Consider the following 19709-nt stretch of genomic DNA (forward strand, 5'->3'; position numbering starts at 1 on the left):
GGAAATAGTAGGCACATGTTCAAATGCTTTCACTCCTGTCAATATGCTTGACATTAAAACATAATGGTATATATATGTAGTATACAAACACATTCTATATACACATATACGTGTATGCATTCATACAGATTACTCTAACAAGGTTTTTTTGGTTACTCTTTCAAAAAAAAAAAACAATCCACAGCAACAAAGAGATGAGATTGCTGGTCAAATGAATGGAAGTCTACTATTCTGCTTGTCAAGTATCCATTAAAAAACCTCTTTTTGAATGAAACTGAAATCCCCCTCCCCTCAAATATATAAATTAGTAATTGATAAAGCTTAATACTTCAAGTGAGTAAACTCTGCATTTTAATAGATTCTAATGCAAAAGTAAACAGTCTTTAATTATATAATTTCTGATATCAGCTAGTTGGGTGGAGGAAATATTTTTTAAAAATAGTGAGAGGCCCCTCTTGATAATGTGAAATTATATCATTTAAGCAACCTCTTATTTCAGTTTTCTCATCAAAAGAGATGCTTAGATTAAGTGATCTCTACAGTCATTTTCACATTTCACAAACTATGAACACCATCACCTATATGGTGTTTAGCCTTTGTTTTTTGTTTTTCTTGTTATTTTTGGTGTGGATCTGGGATTTTGTTACTGTAGACAAGAACTACAAAATAGACCATTTTGTACATTTTATGGTCTTGGAGAGTTACCTGATGTAATGAGAGATTTAATGACTTGCCCAAAGTCACAAAGCCTACAGGTGCCAGAATAAAGATTTTAATCTTTTCCTCTCTTCAAAGTCAGCTCTCTCATTCCACACTCCCTCTGTGTGTGTGTGTGTGTGTGTGCATATACTTCTCTAAGTAAATATTTTATATGCCTCTTACCATACTGGAATGTAAAATCTTTGTCACTTTCTCTTTTTATCTTAAGTCCCTTACCTGTAGTAGGTACTTAAGAGAAGGCTGGACTGGAACTCTAGTTTTATCTACAGAAAACTATCTAGTTTTTTAGCAGAAACAGAGGAAACTTTTCTGAGCAGTAATTCTCTGAAATATAACTAATGATTTTATGGCTTGAGGCAAAACCAGTCAGTGATTTACACTCACACATATCTGTTTTTAAATATTATAGTATCTTTTTACATTCAGGATGTTATTATTAATCTTACTGTATAGCAATACCCTACATATAGTACAGTTGTTTCATGTTTTCCTTTTTACAACATTACATTTACAATATTAACATTCATGATGTAATTAATATTGTATACCAATACCCTACCTACAATAGTTGTTTCATGTTTTCCTTTTTACAATATTAACATTAACAACATCAAGTTATTTGAAAAGCATTATTAGTTATGAACATTTTTTCTTGTATCTTCTGAAATGCAGTGGCCCTTGTAAATGAACAACAATATTATCCACACTTTTCCCCCTCTCAGAACACTAAAAATATTTCTACAGAGAATAGCACCATATGCCAGAGAAATACATTCCCTCTGGGGCTTCTTTAAGAGTATCTACTTCCCTCTCCCAATAATTCCAGAGAATTTGCTACTACAATTTTTGAAATGTGAAGTATCCAAAATTCTAGATTGGGGTGAACAAAAGGGAAAAGTGATAACAATTATCTTAATTAGTGACATCAGAAGATTTAGAACCAGGAGGGCCCTAAACACCAGCTAGTCCATCACCCTAATTCAACTGAGACAGATTAGTGAAGGGAAAAGAATTTCCTAAAATTACATAGCAATAGAAAAAGTAGTAAAGCCTAGATTTGAACCCAGGCTTGTTGAGTCCAAATCTAGAGCTCTCTTTCTCATACCAAATCCTATGAAAAGATAATCTTTAGAGAGAAATACTTTTGGAACTCCAATAATCCCATCTGAGTCTCTAGCTAAAGTAAAGAGGTATTTGTATAGTATTTGATTTATGTGATCAGTTGGATAAGCTAGGAGCTTGGTTATTCATAGATAGGATCAAAAAAGGATCAAAAGAAAATAGATAATGGCTTCTTCAATTCACTCAGTAGTTTTGCCTCTTTCAAGTGAACAGCCTTCAGGGTTTTGCTCAGATCAAGGAGCCACAGATAAGAATACATGGACATAATATCTGAGAATAAAAATTATTGCCTAGTCTTTCATATCTTGACTGGTTCCTTCACACTTTAAGGTATTTATTACCTTATTTATTAGGACACAATACTAAATTAGATAGGGTAAACTCTGAAAGTAACATCTAGAATAAGGGAATTTATGACACAAGGCAGTACATCAGTGAAGAATACATTGGGTTTAGAATCAGGACCTGGGTTCAAATTCCATGTTAGGCATTTATTAGTTGGGTCAACCTGAGCAAGTCACTTAATTGCTCTCTGCCTCAGATTTCTTCATCTGGAAGGAAATGGAGAGAAGGTTGATTAAATAGCCTCCAATCAATCAACAAGTATTCATTGATTAGGGCGGCTAAGCCATACAGTAGATGGAGTGTCAAATCTGGAGTCAGGAAGATTCATCTTTGTGAGTTCAAATCTGACCTCAGACACTAACTATATATATACTGAGCAAGTCACTTAACTCTGTTTGCCTCATTTTCCTCATCCATAAAATGAGCTGAAGAAGGAAATGGTAAAGTACTCCAGCTTCTTTATGGGGGAAATGGGAATGTAAAGAATTAGACGTGACTAAAATGAACAACAAAATTCATTAACTACTAATATATATTGTGCTAGGAACTGAGGATACAAAATAATCCATATTGCATTTTAAGAGGAAAGACAATAAATATGTAAATATATGTGTATGCATGTATATATGTGTGTGTATACAGCAAAAAGCTAAGAAATATAAATAAAATAACTAATATTTATATAATCTTTAAAAGATTACAGAATATTTAATATGTGTCCTCTCATAGGTACTATTATTATCCTCATATTACAGAAAAGGAAACTGAGGCATCAAGAGATTAAGTGATTTGTGTCCAGAGTCATATAACTACAAAGTGTTCTGAACCTTCAAGATTACTCTCCTTTCTTCTTCTGCAATCTTTGAAGCTATCAGCTCAATCAGATCCTCATTCAAAGTCCTCCCTCATTCGAATTTCTTTTAGAATTCTTTCTTGAATGTGTGTAATGCAAATTTACATAAAGCCTGAACTATCTGTGTCACAAAAATCCAGAAAGAGGATTCACAAGCTGAGATTCATCTCTTCCAGCATTAAATCTCTTGAAGCTATGATCCTATTTGCACCATAGTCTATTGAAACTGAGGGGGGGAAAGTATGATTCTGCTAATACCAATTTTCTGGATTTGCTATAGTCATTTAATATTTTTATTATTTTTAATTGGGAATAATTTTAAACACAAACTTCCCACATAGAACAATTGATAAAAGAAATGTATAACTGCATCACTGCATAATTGAATAATTTGGCTCACTGGATTTTATTGGAAATGATTCACTGAAGCTTAAATATCATTTGCTTTTCTTCCATTGCTTAAACTTTTAGTTTAGGCTTGTTTAATGCAGCAGAAAATATGAGTTAGTTACTATTATATGCTTTCCACACAAGCATGTGTTCTTTGCAGAGTTGGAATGTGACTGTCAGCTTACTGACCAAATCACTTGTGATTCCAGTGATTAATTTTCAGAAGTACAATGTTACTGTGCATGAAAGTGTTTGTGACCGGCAATGGGGAAAAACTTGTAGCATTCCCATTTACTTATTAATCCAATAATATAACGGAAAAGCATATCTGGAGTTTCCAAAGAAAACAATCATTTGAAGGAGATTAGGAAAATTGCTTAAAGTCATCCACTTTCTTTGTGTTTATAAATCTAACATCAAACAAATTGTGCATTTGGTTGGGAAACAACACTCCTGAGAAGTTTTCTTTCCTTTTTTTAGGATCCCAAAAATTTGTTTTTTGATTTCTGCCATTGTCACATCCAGTAAGTTTCTGACTGATGAAAATTCAGAGGTTTCAGAGTGATAAGTACTCTCTTATCTAACCATTCCCCACCCCACTCCCCTCTTCCCTTGAATTTATTAATCTCTGGTGCTAGTCTTCCAAAGAGGAAGCCATTATTAATCAAACCACCAGCCTCACCTTTATCATCCAAATATCTGTCCATCACCTGAAAGCTCTTCATTTGGTTTTGAAATGAGTAAATTGTATCATCTTGTCACTTTCTGAGAGCAAAAAAACTCATGGATTTCCCTGAAAGTTTTGTCTGAAGGATTTTGCATTAGGCCTTTAGAAATCTAAGTTATATATAGTAGAGATTTTTACAATAAAGGAAATTGGATTCTGGGAGTTTCTATTAACAAAAGCACTCCAAGTCTCAATTATCTGCATTCTTGACAAAGAGCAGGCATATGGATAATTCCAGAAAAGCATCATGATATAGTGATCAGAGCCCTAGATTTAAGTCAGAAAATTCCAGTTCTTATTCTAGCTCTCACTCCTGTATGATCTTGAACATTTCACTTTACTTCTTTGAGACTCTGTTTCTTCATCTGTAAAATAATAATTAGAACTGACTTTTTAATAGTAACTTGTATATATTGCCACATAATTGATATTTGAATTATGGTCTTGGAGAAGACTTTTGAAAGTCCTTTGGAAAGCAAGGAGATCAAATCAATCAATACTTAAAAGAAAATAATTGAGGCTATTCATTGGAAGCTCAAATTTACTCAAGTTGAAATTCAGACAATGGGACCACCTAACAGGAATCATAGGAAAAGACCCTAATATAGAGGGAGATGTAAGGCAAAAAGAAAAGGAGATGGCAGAGAATAAGGTGGATAAATAGTGTCATAGAAGTAATGAACATGAATTTAAAGATAATGGACATAATGGAGGATAAATGGGCCTAAGTACTATGGTCACAGAATCACATATGATTAAAAGTCTGAATAACAATAGTATAACTATTCTATCATTTGATTTTATTATAATGAGGATACTTGTCCTCCTAGCTCTAAAACTTATGGTCCTAAACATTCTTAAGGGGTCTAATATGTGAGTATTTATATAGATATATCTACATACACATACACACATGCACTTATTAACCATTTCCACATGATCCTTTCTTCCAATTCAGCTCTGCTGCCTGCCATTAACCCAAAGCCAGCTCACAGTAAAAAGGAGGAAACCCAGGATACTGTGAACAATTCACACACATGCACACAAACCAAGAATTTATGATTTGATGGAGAAGACTGATTCACAGAATTTTTATGAAACCTAACATGAAAAGGTTTCACTGGTTTGAATCAGTGAGTGGGTGGGGTCTCTAGTGAAGAAATATTTCATAGCTCATTCATTTGTTCACTCATTCATTCATTCTTTTAAGAAATATTTATGGAAAACCAATTACAATCAATACATGGTGCTAGGATTTTTGAAGTATATAAAAGTAAAAACAATTGCATCTACATAATATTTTAAAGTTTACAAAGAACTTTGCTCATAACAACTCTGTGAGGTAATATAAACATTACTGTCCAGAGTTTTACAAATGATCATGTTGTACGTCAGAGTGACTTGCCCATAGTCACGTAGCTAATAAGTGTTTAAATTAGAATTGCATCCCTATCTTCAAGCCTAGCACTCAAGATACTATATTATAAGCATAACAGCTCCTTTCCTCCAACTTGTACTTATTAGTTGAGCACTTAGAGAGTGCTGATACTTCAGGTTCTAGGGTTAATGCTAAAATCTGGACCTTTTGAATCTGCACTCCTAATGCTACAGTTTATGAGCCCTAATGTGCTTCCCACTAACAATCTGCCAATAAATTCAATTTGTTATTATCAAAGATACTTACTCAAATGGCACAGTAGGAGCAGGAGTTATAAGATAAAGTTGAGATATACTCTCCTAAAAATATATAGTGTCTATGGAAAGTATAGCAAAGGAAAGTCACAATTCCCGGTACTATAACCAACAAGTTCTTTCTCTCCATAGAATCCTCATGCTGGAATCCAAAAATCTCTTTAGTGTTATATCCAGGAATTGCCAGGAATCGCGCTGTTTCCCCCCCCCCCCCACAATTTATATCTGTGTCAAAACAGATTGAGTGTTTCTGCTCACTACTGGACATATTCTTTCTCATTTTGTTCATTAATGAACAGAGTCTCCTACTTAGTCCAGTAGCTTCCTTTCAAAGCACATGGGCAATAAGAGGAATGAACAGAAATGAGAAAATTTCTTTCTTTCCACCTTAAAGATCTCCACTGGTAACTCAAGATTTGAAATCCTCTCAAATTCTGTATGGAATGTTCCTTATTTTGCTACTAGATATCAATACTAATGATGAAAGAAGAAAGAGACAAAGCTTCTCTCTCCCCCTACAGAAGTTTTACTTCACAGCTGCTCTAATCATTGACTCCTCTGAACTCTTCAGGGCTTAGCTATTTAAATCTCCCAAATGAATAATTAATTGTTTTTCTCATTGTCATTTCATTCTAGACTCAATATGAGAGTGTTCATAACTCTTAAAGAGATCCGGGCTCAAACACAACTTTAAAGTTGGCTTAACACCTCATTAATATTTTGTGATTACATTCTGGGTCTTCTGTGACTATGTCAACAGTACCTTACATAAAAATTACTTTCCAACTGAGGAAAATACACTCTCTTCGCATCAAGAAGTTTATAATCTAGTAAAAGTAAAGTTTTTATGGAGGAAGTGATATTTATCGAGCCTTAAGATTTGTCATAGGATTTTAATTAAAAAAAAAAAAGAAAAAAAGATTGATGGAATTGAATGGAATGGAACAAAAAATTCAAAATAGAGCCAGCATTACACAAGGCTGAAGTATAGGACAGTAGTGGAAAATAAAGCTTGAAAAGCATGTTGGGAACAGTTGTGAAAGACTTTTAATGTCAATTGGAAGCAAAGTCATGTGTTGGGAATGGGCATGGGAGAATTAGAGATTCAGATGGGAAATCTGACAAAGGGTCAATCCAAATTAACTTTTAAAATTGCCTGGAAGAACTGAGAATCCAGCTGGAAAGATTGCAAAAGCTTACTATAAAGAAAAATAAGAAAACCAAGGATAGACTAAACAACAAAAGAGTTGTACTTTGATCAAGATATTTAATTTTTACCATGATGTTATTTCTTTAAATGTTTCATACTTTTTTATATATGGTAGCTAGGATTTTATCTTATTTAGAATGATGATTTCATCTGTATGAGGAATTCTCTGGAATAAAAAACCTTTCCACTGCTATCAGCAACTGTCTATAACTCATAGAGAAGTGCCTGAAGCATTAAAAGTTAAATAACTTGTCCATGGTAACACAGAATACGTCAAAGTAAATTTAAGATCCTCTGGCTTCTCAAGCCAGCACTCCTCCTCCCATTGTAGCAAGCTGAGGCAGTGAGGCAGGGTGAAAAAAGCAATGAATTTGGAGTCAAAGGTATGGCTCCAAATGTCCACTTTGTTGCCAATTACCTTTTGTCCCCATGGATACCACTTGACCTCTCTGGGTCTCAGTTTCCTTGACTGAAAATAAGAAAATTGAACTAGACGATCATTGAAGTCTGAGGAAGTCAAAAGGGAAAGGGGAGGAAGGAAAGAGTTTCTTCACCCCACATATATATGCTTAAAAACTTAGTATGCTCTGTGTGTCCACTGTAAATAAATAGATTTTAAAAGGAAGGGAGTGGGAGAAATCAAATAACAGAAATGCAAAGAAGGGAGGAGACAAGGTGAAATGTGGGAAGTGAGAAATAAGATGACAAAAAATTGTCCCTTCAAAAGAAAGCTAAGATGGGCTTGTGTCTTTATAACATGATTTGGGGGAAGAGAGCTGGAAAGATTGGGGAAAAAACAAAGATGGGAAGCAGTTGACTAGTCTAGATTCTTCAAATGTGATATCCGAGTGGATAAGGACTTCATCCTAGTTCTTTAATGTGATTCTTACACATGACATCCAGTATATTCTTATAGGTAGTTTGCTCAGCTGACAGGTAATCAGAGCAATCTCAGTTCTCATGGAGTGGTTGCATTATGTTAACCAAATCTCTTCATGTTTTGTCCCTGATGTTTCTGATTTCAAAATGTGGGAGAATAATCATTGTACTATTCAGCTCATAGTATTGTTACAGGGATAAAGTGAGATGATCAAGACTGAAATGTTTTGAAAAGCTTAAAAACATACACATAAACACACATTTGTAAATGAAAAGTGGTATTGGAATTATTTAACAATGTTTTTCACAGGGATGTTGTATTTCTTAGGTGTGCCAGCATATACTATGCCCATTACATATTTTTTCTACTTCCCCACCTTAGCAAAAAAACCAAACAAAATCAAACAAAAAACAAAAACAGAACTCTCAGCTATAAATATCTAAGAGTGAGCAAAGGGAACACTGAAATTTACTCAGGCAAGAAAATAGACAACCATATGTGGATACTAAAGGCTGGAATTTCTAAACAGCTAAATCCAGAACTGCTTCAGGGAAGTATCTTGGGAGAAAGGATTAGGGGCACAAGAATCAGCTCCAGGAGAAAAAACCAGGCTATCTCTTATGACTTGTGCTGGTACTTTGAGATAATAAAGGAGGCTCGCTATTATTCTAAAGAGAGAGTAGAGGGAAATGATAATCAGGAGACCCAATGGAATATGTTTCTGGTGACTTGTAGGGTAGCCTTCTCTTTTCTAGTAGATGGGAAGAGAAAAGAGCTAAAGCAAGAAAGAGTAGTAAGTCCCTGATCAGAGGGCTGTACTCTATGTGGTCTTCAATCCAGACTTGTACTATTTCTGGAGTAATGAAATCCTTTGTCATTTGCTTGATTCTAAGAGCAAAACCAGGACACCCATCTGCAAGGAAGCCAGTCACTGAGACATACTCCTGATTTTAGAAACTCCTGTATTACTCATCAAGTGGAGGATACAGAAATACACTCCTTTTCCCATTAAGAAATTAACAGCAGGTCTAGGAATCAGAGTCCACAATAAGTGAAAAAGACATCATATTCAATAATCCCCAAGAGCAGTAATTTACTGATGGAATCAGAGATTCTGAATCCCAGAATTTATCCCAGGCCATGCTCATCACATTCAAATTACTATGACAGCCTCTCACTTAGTCTCTCACTCTCCAGACTATACTTGTCCCTCTTCGTTCTGCCACCATTACTAGAAAAATCTCACCACTTGCTCTTCTGTTTAAGAATGTACTGGCTTTCTAAGGTCTATCAGAGATAATCTGTTGGGAGAGAAAAGCCTCTCACTGACCTGTTTTCACTTTGACATTTTCCTTTACAGGATCAAAATAAAGGAATGAATCTTTGAAGTTGTGGAAATCAGTCCTCACATTTTACAAAAGAAGAAAATAAAGCCCAAAAAGTTGATTTGCTCCAAGTCTCACATCACATATAGTATGAGTCTGAGGTAGGATTAAAATTCAGGGCTTCAGACTTCTGAGCCAGAGTTCTTTCTGGGTTACCATCATAACTCTTACAAGCCACCAAAGCTCCTCTCCTGCAGTCAAGCCAGTTTCTATATACCTTGCACAAACGCAGTCATCCCCCTTCTCTGTATGCCTTCGATGTTTTCTCTTTCTCTAGCTGATAATAAACTCTGCTTTCTCTCTGAAAATGCATACTTTTTTTCATTCTACTTCCTCTGAAAAGCTCTCCCTGATTTCACTTAAAACTAGGTAATATTCCTCAGTACTTTATATACTAAGTGTTTTTGTTGTTTGGTTATTTTTCAGTCCTGCCCAGCTCTTTGTAATTCCATTTGGAGTTTTCTTGGCAAAGATATTGAAGTGGTTTGTCATTTGCTTCTCTGGCTCATTTTACAGATATGGAAACTGAGGCAAACAAAATGAAATGACCTGCCCAAAGTCACACAGCTAGTAAGTATTTGAGGCCAGATTTGAACTCAAGAAGATAAGACTTCCCTGGATACAGGACCAACACTCTACATGGTATACCACTTAGCTGCTCATCCTAAGTGTTTTGTTTTGTTTTTTTAGAATTTTTTTTAAATTTTAATAGCTTTTTATTTACAAGTTATATGCATGGGTAATTTCACAGCATTGAAAATTGCCAAACTTGTTGTTCCAATTTTTCCCCTCCTTCCCCCACCCCCTCCCCTAGATGGCAGTTTGATCAATACATGTTAAATATATTAGAGGATAATCCTAAGTGTTTTACATCATCACTAATGTTTTGTTCCCCTGGCTTTTGGGGGGGGTTGTTTGTTTGTTTGTTTATAGGTACTATATAATTTGCATCCTCTCTCTTCTCCCCAAGTTGGACTAGAAGAAATTGGCAGGGATGAATCAAAATATACCTTCTAGGATGGCATGCACACAGCAGGGATTTAATAAATGTTTGTGGAATGAACAGTAAGAAAGGCATCCAGCCAATTAATTGTACACATGAGCAGATGGCTCGCATTCCTGCCTTTGATTTAAGTAATGGATCATCATTGCTTTCTGCACATCTGTTATGATTATTTGTACCCCTAATTATAATTGTTCACTTGAACATTATTTTGGCACTTTCTAAGTTTCTTGAAAAGTAATTATGTTCTCTGAACATGGTCACTCACCCAGATTAGTCTCTCGAGGCATAATGATGAGATAACACTTTTTTGAGATTCAGTAAATAACTCCAAAATGGCTAGTTACTGGCTAGTAGGAAGGATTTTTTAAAGCAAGAAGACTGAACCAAGTGTATGAAGCTTGCTTTAATTAAACTAAGTATTTCTCCACCTCAGGCATCCAGAAGATAAGAAAATGGCTTGCAAACCACACACAAACAAAAGGAGGTCAAGAAAGGACGTAAAGGTACAGCACTAATGCAAGCTAATTTCCTAGGAATATAGAGTTGGAAAAGACCTCTAAAGACATCAAATACAAGCCCCTCATACAGATGGATGTGAGGTAGAAACTCAGAGAAAACTGAGATTCAGAGAAGTTACTAAACTTACCTAGAGTCACACAGCTAGAAAGTCAAGTCAATTAACATATATTAAATTCTTGCTATTGGTGAGAAACTGTGCTAAACTTCAGAAACACACATAATCAAAAAAAAAAAGCCAAAACAGATCCAACTCTTAAGGAATTTACAATCTAATTGGGGAAACAATGTAGAAATAGCTAAGTACAAACAAAATTATATACAGGATACATTCAAAATAATCTCAGAGAGGAGTCTCTCTGAGCATGAAAGGGGATCAGGCAAGACTGCTTGAAGAAAGTGAGATTTTAGCTGGGACCTGAAAGAAACCAAGATGAGAAGATAAGGAAGGAGAGAGTTCCAGTAATGGGGAAAAGGCAATGAAAATGCTTGGAGTCAGAAAGTAGAGTATCACATTTGAGAAATAGTAAGGTGACCAGTAGAGTAGCTGGGTGGTGCAGTGGATAGAATACTAGGCCTGGAGTCAGGAAGATGAGTTCAAATTCAGCCACAAGAACTATCTTTGATCCTGGGCAAGTCACTTAATCTCATTTGCCTCAGTTTCCTCATCTATAAAATGAGGTGGAGAAGGAAATGGCAAACCAGTTTAGTATCTTTGCCAACAAAACCCCAAATGAGGTCACAAAGAGTCAAACATAAATGAATGAAATGAACAACAAAATTCATTAATCATCTACTATGTACCAGGCACTGAGGATACAAAACAAAGAATGAAATACTTTATATAAATTTATATTTTAAGAGGAAAGACAATAAATACACATATACTGAAATACATGTAAACTAAAGTGCCTGATCAACAACAAAAAGAAATCAAGTGTCACTGGATCTCAGGATACAGAAAAGGAAGAAAAGTATAAGAAGACTGGAAAGGTAAAAGGGAGCAAGATTATAAAGTATTCCAAAAACTAAAAAGGGGATTTTTATTTGATTGTGGAAGAAATAAGGAGTCATTGACATTTGTTTAATGGGACAATGACATGGTAATATGTGTGCTTTGAAGGATTCATTTGCCAGGGGAGTTAAAGGATTGACTAGAGCAGAGGGAGACTTGAGTCAGGGAAAACAATTAGCAAGTTATTGCAACATTCCGGACATGAAGTGATGAGGACCTGCACTAAGATGGTAGCAATGTCAGAGGAAGGAAGATATATATGAGAGAACTAGAGTAGGTAGACTTTTCACAACCTGGCAACAGATTTGATAAGAGGGAGGGAGAGGGAGGAGTTGAGGAGAATAGTTAGGCCTGAACCTGAGTGACTGGGAGATGTCAGCACTCTCCACAGTAATAGGGAATTTGAGAAGAGGATATGGTTTGAAAGAAAAATAATGAGTTAAATTGTAGACACATTGAGTTTAAGATATCCACAAGACAACCAGTTTGAGATGCTTAATAGGCAACTGAAGATAAGAGACAGGAGGCTAGGAAAGGAATAAAGGCTAGAAAAGTAGATATGAGAATCATTAGCATAGAAAAGATCATTGAAGCAGTTAATGCTAGCTTATGAGATTATCAAATGAAACGATGTAGAGGAAAAAGAAAAGAGGATCCAGGCTAAAGCTTTAGGAACATCCGTAGTTAGCAGGCACAACCTGGATGAAGAGTCAGTCAGGAAGGAGTACTTATCTAATTACAAGGAAAACCAGGAGAGAACAGTTATAAAAACCTAGAGAGAATAGATGATTAAGTTAAAAAGATTATCAACCATGTTCAGAGGCTGTAAAAAGATCAAGAAGGAAGACTGAGGAAAGGAAATTAGATGTGGTAATTAAGGGATCATCAGTAACTTTGGAGAGAGTATTTCATATTGAATGATGAAGTCAGACTACAGTGAAAAGAAAGGACGTGGATAAATTGACTGTAGATGGTGTTCTTGGGGAACACAAAGGGGAAAAGAAATATAATCATGAAAAAGCAGAGAGACATAGGATGACAACTGGTGTAAGTGGAGCTAACTAAGGTAGGATATTGATTAAAGTCTTCCTGCATCAAAGTTTTGTCAGTTCCCTATCTACTATTCTCTTGAGCTAGGAAAGAATATATTCTCCAAGAATACAAAGGGTACAAAGGGAGGAGTCCGTTTAGCAACTGTCTTCTGCCACACAATTTGCACATAGTTCTAGCAAGAGGAAAGTGCCTGCTGGCCTCAAGTTGGAAATATAAATGGTCACCTGTCTCCCTCATTTTTATAATATTTCTGAGTGATAGTTCCCTAAGGATGAATGATTAGTAACTGCTCCTTAATGAATACTCTGAGATTAACTCAACACTAAAATATTGACATGTTCCTGCAAAGATCAAAGTATCAAACACTGAACTGCTTCTGGAGGAAAAGTATTCTAAAACAGGGTTTTCTCCTGCTTGTAGCATTATTCAAGGTTGGGTTTCCTTCCACAGACTTACATTAGCCAACTAGTTCCATGATTTATAAGGTCAAAGAACTAGGTTGAAAGTGTAGTTTCCAGAGGATTCTGGGAATATGGGAGAGTAGGTTGGTAAATTCCAACCTCCTGATTTCTCCCACAAATGGAACAAATTTGCACCTCAGGGCAAACATATACTGATGAAAAATGAAGAAAACTTGGGGCAGAACAGAGGTCCTGCTGATACAATCCAAGAAGGTCTGAAGAAAGACCTGGGCTTGGGATTAACCTGTCTAAAGTAAAAACATGTCCAGGCTAGCTTCACAGAAACACTAAGTAGGGACCTCTTGGGCTAGCTGGATGTAACTGGAGCTCAGCAGTAACCACAGAGACTTTCACCTCGAAAATTATTTGTGGAGTTGGGATTTCAGTCTGCAAGAATGAGTGAATCTCAGCTGATTGGGAATATCAGGCCCAGTTGTGCTGCTGAGAAAAGGCCCTAGGCAAGAAGGAACCAGCACCCATAAGTGCAGAAGCAGTGGGGCAGAGACACTGCTGGTTCTGGGTACTTGCAGGAGGGTAAAGCTCTTTGTTTGGAGTTCTTGGTCAGAGTGAAGAGTTGAAGGGAAACTTGAGGCATCATCTTACCACCTCACAATTAGAGGTGCTTACACTAAAACCTTTTATTTAAAAAAAAATGAACTAGCAAAGAGAAAAGAACTCCATCATTGAAACATATTATGGGTACAGGGAAGATAGTGATTCATCTTCAGAAGAGGACACTTTAGTAAAACAAACAAAAAAAAGCTTCTATTCCAAAGAGTAACATGAAATGGCTCTCTACCCAGAGAGCATTTACAGAAGAACGCAAAAAAGAATTAAAAAATCAAATGAGAGATATTGAGGAAAAACTAAATAATAATAATAATAAAAACCATCTAAGAAAAACAAGATAATTATGAAAAAAGAGTTAACCAACTAGAAAAAGGAGGTACAGAATCTCATAGATGAAATAATTCTTTGAAAATTAGAATTGGGCAAGAAGAAGCCAGTGAAGTGATGCAAGATCAAGAAATAAGAAGATAGATTATAAAGAACAAGAAAATAGAACAGAATGTGAAACATCTTATAAGAAAATGACAGATCTAGAGAACAGATCAAGAAGAGAAAACATAAGAATAATTGTACTGCCAAAAAATTGTGACCAAAAAGAGAACCTTGACACAACCATGCAGGAAATAATCCAAGAAAAATTTTCTGGATTGATAGAACATGGGAGGAAAGTAGAAATAGAAAAAATCCACCGATCAACACCTCAAAGAAATTCTTTGTGGAAAACACACAGGAATATTATTGCCAAATTTTGAAACCCAGAGACAAAAAAGAAAATTTTGCAAAAAACAAGAAAAAAATTCAAATATGCTGGAGCTGCAATAAGAATTGTACAAGATATATCAGCAGCTACAATAAAAGACCATAGGTCTTGGAATCATATCTACCTACAATCAAAAGAATTAGGCCTGCAGCCAAAAATATCATATCCAGTGAAAATTATCTATAATTTGAGGGGCAGAGCCAAGAGGCTGAGAGTAGATATATCTTTATCTGAACTTCTCTTAGTGTCCCTCAGATCAATACCAGATCAAGTCACTGAATTGGTTTTGAAATGACAGAACCCACAAATATTTGGAGTGTAACACATTTCCAGAAGAGGATTCTTTGGAAGAACTTCAGAAAAGGTCTGTCTCAATCAGGCAGGGGGAGAGGCTGCTGAATGCAAATGCGGCACAAGGAACTCAGAACAAGTAGCCAAAGTAAATAATAAGCCTCTGAACCCCAAGAAAACATGGGACCTGGCCATGCCTACCCAGCACTGGAATAGTTAACAGCACCAGCCCCAGGCAACCCAAAACATCTATCGCTCCTTTGCCTTAAGAGCAGACTTCAACCTTTAAAAAAAATGAGTAAAACAGTAGAAATAAATAAATAATATAATAAAATAAATAATATATTATATTATTTTATTATAATATCATGTATTGATATATATTATATATATATATAAATATAAATAAATAATATAATAAATAAACAAACAAATCTCTGACCATAGATATAGAGAAAGAGAAGAAAAGACCTTAAACACTGTGGACTCTAAAGACAAATCATCTCCAGATGAAGCCCAAAGGGTTATTTGAGTTGGTCTCCATTTGACAAGGCTCTCTTAGAAGAATTAAAAAGGAGGTTAAAAAAGAGTTAAAAGAAAAATGGGGAACTTAGCAAGAGAGTTTGGAAAAGGAAAAACAGAAATTATCTGAAGAAAACTCCTTAAAAACAGATTTGATGAAATGAAAAAAGCATATAACTCCATACAAAATAGATATGAAAAAGAAACTAATTCATTGAAAAACAGAATTTGTGAAATGGAAAAAATGCAATGAACAAAACATCTCATTTAAAAGTTCAAGTGGCCAAATGCAAAAGGAAATAAAAAAGCTAACTGAAGAAAATAATTTACTAAAAATTAGAATTGAACAAATGGAAATGAATGCCTTAATGAGATTTCAAGAATCAAACAAAACCAAAAAAAAAAATGAAAAAAATAGAAGAAAATGTAAAACGCCTCATTGGAAAAAAAAACTGACCTAGAAAATAGATCTAAGAGAGACAATCTAAGAATTATTGGATTTCCTGAAAAACAAGATGACAAAAGATCCTAGACATCATCTTTAAGAAACCAATGAGGGAAACTGCCCTGATATCCTAAAAGCAGGGTAAAATAGCAATTGAAAGAATTCACCAATCACCTCTTTAAAGAGACCCCAAAACAAAAACTCTAAAGAGCTAGCTAAATTTCAGAATTATCAAATCAAGGAGAAAATATTCAAGCAGTCAAAAGGAAACAATTCAAATATTGAGGAACCACAATCAGGATAAACCAGGACTTAGAAGCTTCTACTTTAAAGGATCAAAGCACCTGGAATCTGATATTCTGAGAGGCAAAGCAACTTAGATTGCCTCCTAGAATCAATTATCCAACAAAATTGAGCATTACCTTTCAGGGAAAAAATGGACATTCAATGAAAAAGATAAATTTCATTTATTTCTGATGAAAAGACTAAAGTTGAATTAAATGAGGTCATTGCCAAAATATATAGAGAATTTACTCAAATTTATAAGAATTTAAACCATTCTCCAATTGATAAATGGTCAAAGGATATAAGCAGACAATTTTCAGATGAAGATATTGAAACCTTTTCTTGTCATATGAAAAGTTACTCCAAATCACTATTGATCAGAGAAATGCAAATTAAGACAACTCTGAGATACCACTACACACTTCTCAGATTGGCTAAGATGACAGGAAAAGATAATGACGATTGTTGGAAGGGATGTGAGAAAACTGGGACACTGGTGCATTGTTGGTGGAGTTGTAAACTAATTCAACCATTCTGGAGAGCAATTTGGAACTATGTCCAAAGGTATATTAAAAGTGTGCATACCCTCATTGATCCAGCAGTGTTTCTATTGAGCCTATATCCCAAAGAGATAATAAAGGAGGGAATAAAGGACCTGTATGTGCAAAAATGTGACAGCCCTATTTGTAGTGGCAAGAAATTGGAAACTGAGTGGCTGCCCATCAGTTGGAGAATGGCTGAATAAGTTAGGGTACATTAATGTTATGGAATATTATTGTTCTGTAAGAAAGATCAACAGGATGATTTCAGAGAGGCCTGGAGAGATTTACATGAACTGATGCTAAGTAAAGTAAGTAGAATCAAGAGAACATTATTCGACAGCAACAGCAACATTATTCGATGATCAATTCTGATGGACATGGCTCTTCTCAACAATAAGATGATTCAGACCAATTACAATGGTCTTGTGATGAAGATATCCATTTACACCCAGAGAGAGGACTGTAGGAATTGAGTGTAGATCACAACATATTATTTTCACTCTTTTTGTTGTTGTTTGCTTGCATTTAATTTTCTTTCTCATTTTTTCCCTGTTTGATTTGATTTTTCTTGTGCAGCTAGATAATTATATAAATGTATATACATATATTGGATTTAACGTATATCTTTAACATGTTTAACATATATTGGATTTCTTGCCATGTGGGGAGGGGGTTGGGGGAAAAAGGGGGGAAATTTGCAACACTAGGTTTTGCAAGGGTCAATGTTGAAAAATTATCTGTGCATATGTTTTTAAAATAAAAAAGTTTTAATAAAAAAACTAATCCATAATTTTGATTAAGGAAAAAATGAGCCTTCAACAAACTTGCAGATTTTCTGGATTTTCTATCAACCAAACCCCAACTTAACAGAAAATTTAAAAAGCCAATATAAAAGATCAATTTTAAGGAACTCAACATGGACAAACTATTTAAACGTGTACAAATTATTTATGTGTTTATTACATGGGAAATGTATATTACACTTTCACATCAACAATAGGGTATCTCAAAAGAAAGATTGACAGAGTTAAAGTAGAAATAGTAATTCTATTATACAAATGAGGTATAGAGGAAGAATAGACACAGAAGCATTAGAGGGGAGATAGAAGGTTAGTAGTTCTAAAAATCTATTCACATCAGGAATGGGTTAAATAGGCTACACTACATATATGCCATGAGGGTATAGTATACTCCAAAATCTATAAAGAAATAAAAGAGGGGAGGAATGGGAGGATGGGGAAGCAAAGGGTAAGGGGAAAAGACAAAGGAGGGATCCTTGGGCGGGACAGTGTTAAGTAATAGCAAGGCAAGTTATAGAACATAATTTAATAAAAAGTTGACAGGGATCAAAAAGACATGTGTGTATATGGGAGGGAGTATATGTAGATATACCTACATATATGTGTGTGTGTATATATATGTATATATATATATATATCTTTTCATAACTTCAGTTTACTTGGGAGTGGGGGAGGGAATAAAAGGAGGAAAAAAGAATAAAGAAAATAAGGTGTGCAGAGAGAAGCAAAGAACAATTTATGAAGAAGTAAATAAAAATGGACATTCATGAATATAATTTCTTCTACTAATATATATCCTTTCTTGATCTGATCATTTATTTTGAATCCTCCATGATGCTCTCCTGGGCACATGACAAAGTTCTCTTTTGATTTGTTTTATATTCCTTTTCTGTTTTTCCTTATTACTGTTTTTTTTTCAAATAAAATAATTTTTTAAAAAGAAAGTATAGTTTCCTTATAAAAATTTTTCCTTACAGACCCTCAAATGAAATGTTTTTAAGTCATGTTCTTAAAGCTCCTGAGAACTCAGACTGAAAATGAAATGGCCTTAAGAGATCTAATAGCCTGAAGTGAATAGTATGCATACAGGTCAAATGGAGCCATGATTTCTAAAACAATGTCATGAGAAAGATCCAAGAAATAAAAAGAAAAATGAAGGGGGACTGGGGAGGGAAAATTAAAGTGGGAGAGAAAGAACAAAAGAGAAAGAAATCTATCTTCCTTTCACAGATCTAGTCAAGACACTCAAAACTTATAAATGGTTCATATTGTCTACCAATAAAACTCAAGGTACTTAGCTTGGAATTTATATCTCTTTTTACAATATGTTCTCACCCTAGCTTAATAGCTTTATGTTATACTTCTGTCCTCACTAGAATTTATACTCCAGCCAAACTAAGTGACCATCTGTTTTTATAACCCTAGCACTTTTCTCACCTTCGCTTTGATTAACACCATTCCTTCTTCAGGGAATTCCCTCTCCACTCTCCAATATATTGAAATTCCTACTCATCCTTTATGAAACAATTTACATGGCAACCTCTTAAGAAAGTGTCCCTAAATCTTCCCAGTTTACAATTTCTAAATTCCCCATAGAACTTGATTTGTAGAATTCAATCAATCAATCAATAAGAATTTATTACATGCCAGACACCATGCTTGATGCTTGGTGTACAAATGTAAGAAACAAGGCCAACAAAATGTTTGTAGCATCCCTGTTTGTAGTGGCTAGAAACTGGAAGTTGAATGGATGCCCATCAATTGGAGAATGGTTGGGTAAATTGTGGTATATGAATGTTATGGAATATTATTGTTTTGTAAGAAATGACCAGAGGATGAATACAGAGAGGCTTGGAGAGACTGACATGAACTGATGCTAAGTGAAATGAGCAGAAGCAGGAGATCATTATATACCTCAACAACGATACTCTATGAGGCAGTATTCTGATGGAAGTGAATTTCTTCAACAAAGAGAAGAGCTAACTCAATTCCAATTGATCAATGATGGACAGAAGCAGCTACACCCAGAGGAGGAACACTGGGAAATGAATGCAAACTGTTTGCATTTTTGTTTTTCTTCCCGGGTTATTTTTACCTTGTGAATCCAATTCTTCCTGTG

At 34.9% G+C, this 19709-nt stretch overlaps 1 protein-coding gene across 2 annotated transcripts in view; it reads right to left on the minus strand.

Moving 5' to 3' along the window:
* KCNH1 (potassium voltage-gated channel subfamily H member 1) overlaps nucleotides 1-19709 on the minus strand; it is a 491105-nt gene that overhangs the window by 350445 nt on the left and 120951 nt on the right. The gene's annotated exons all lie outside the window — the stretch shown is intronic.

This window comes from Sarcophilus harrisii, chromosome 4 (genome assembly GCF_902635505.1).
Source record: "Sarcophilus harrisii chromosome 4, mSarHar1.11, whole genome shotgun sequence".
NCBI lineage: Eukaryota > Metazoa > Chordata > Mammalia > Dasyuromorphia > Dasyuridae > Sarcophilus > Sarcophilus harrisii.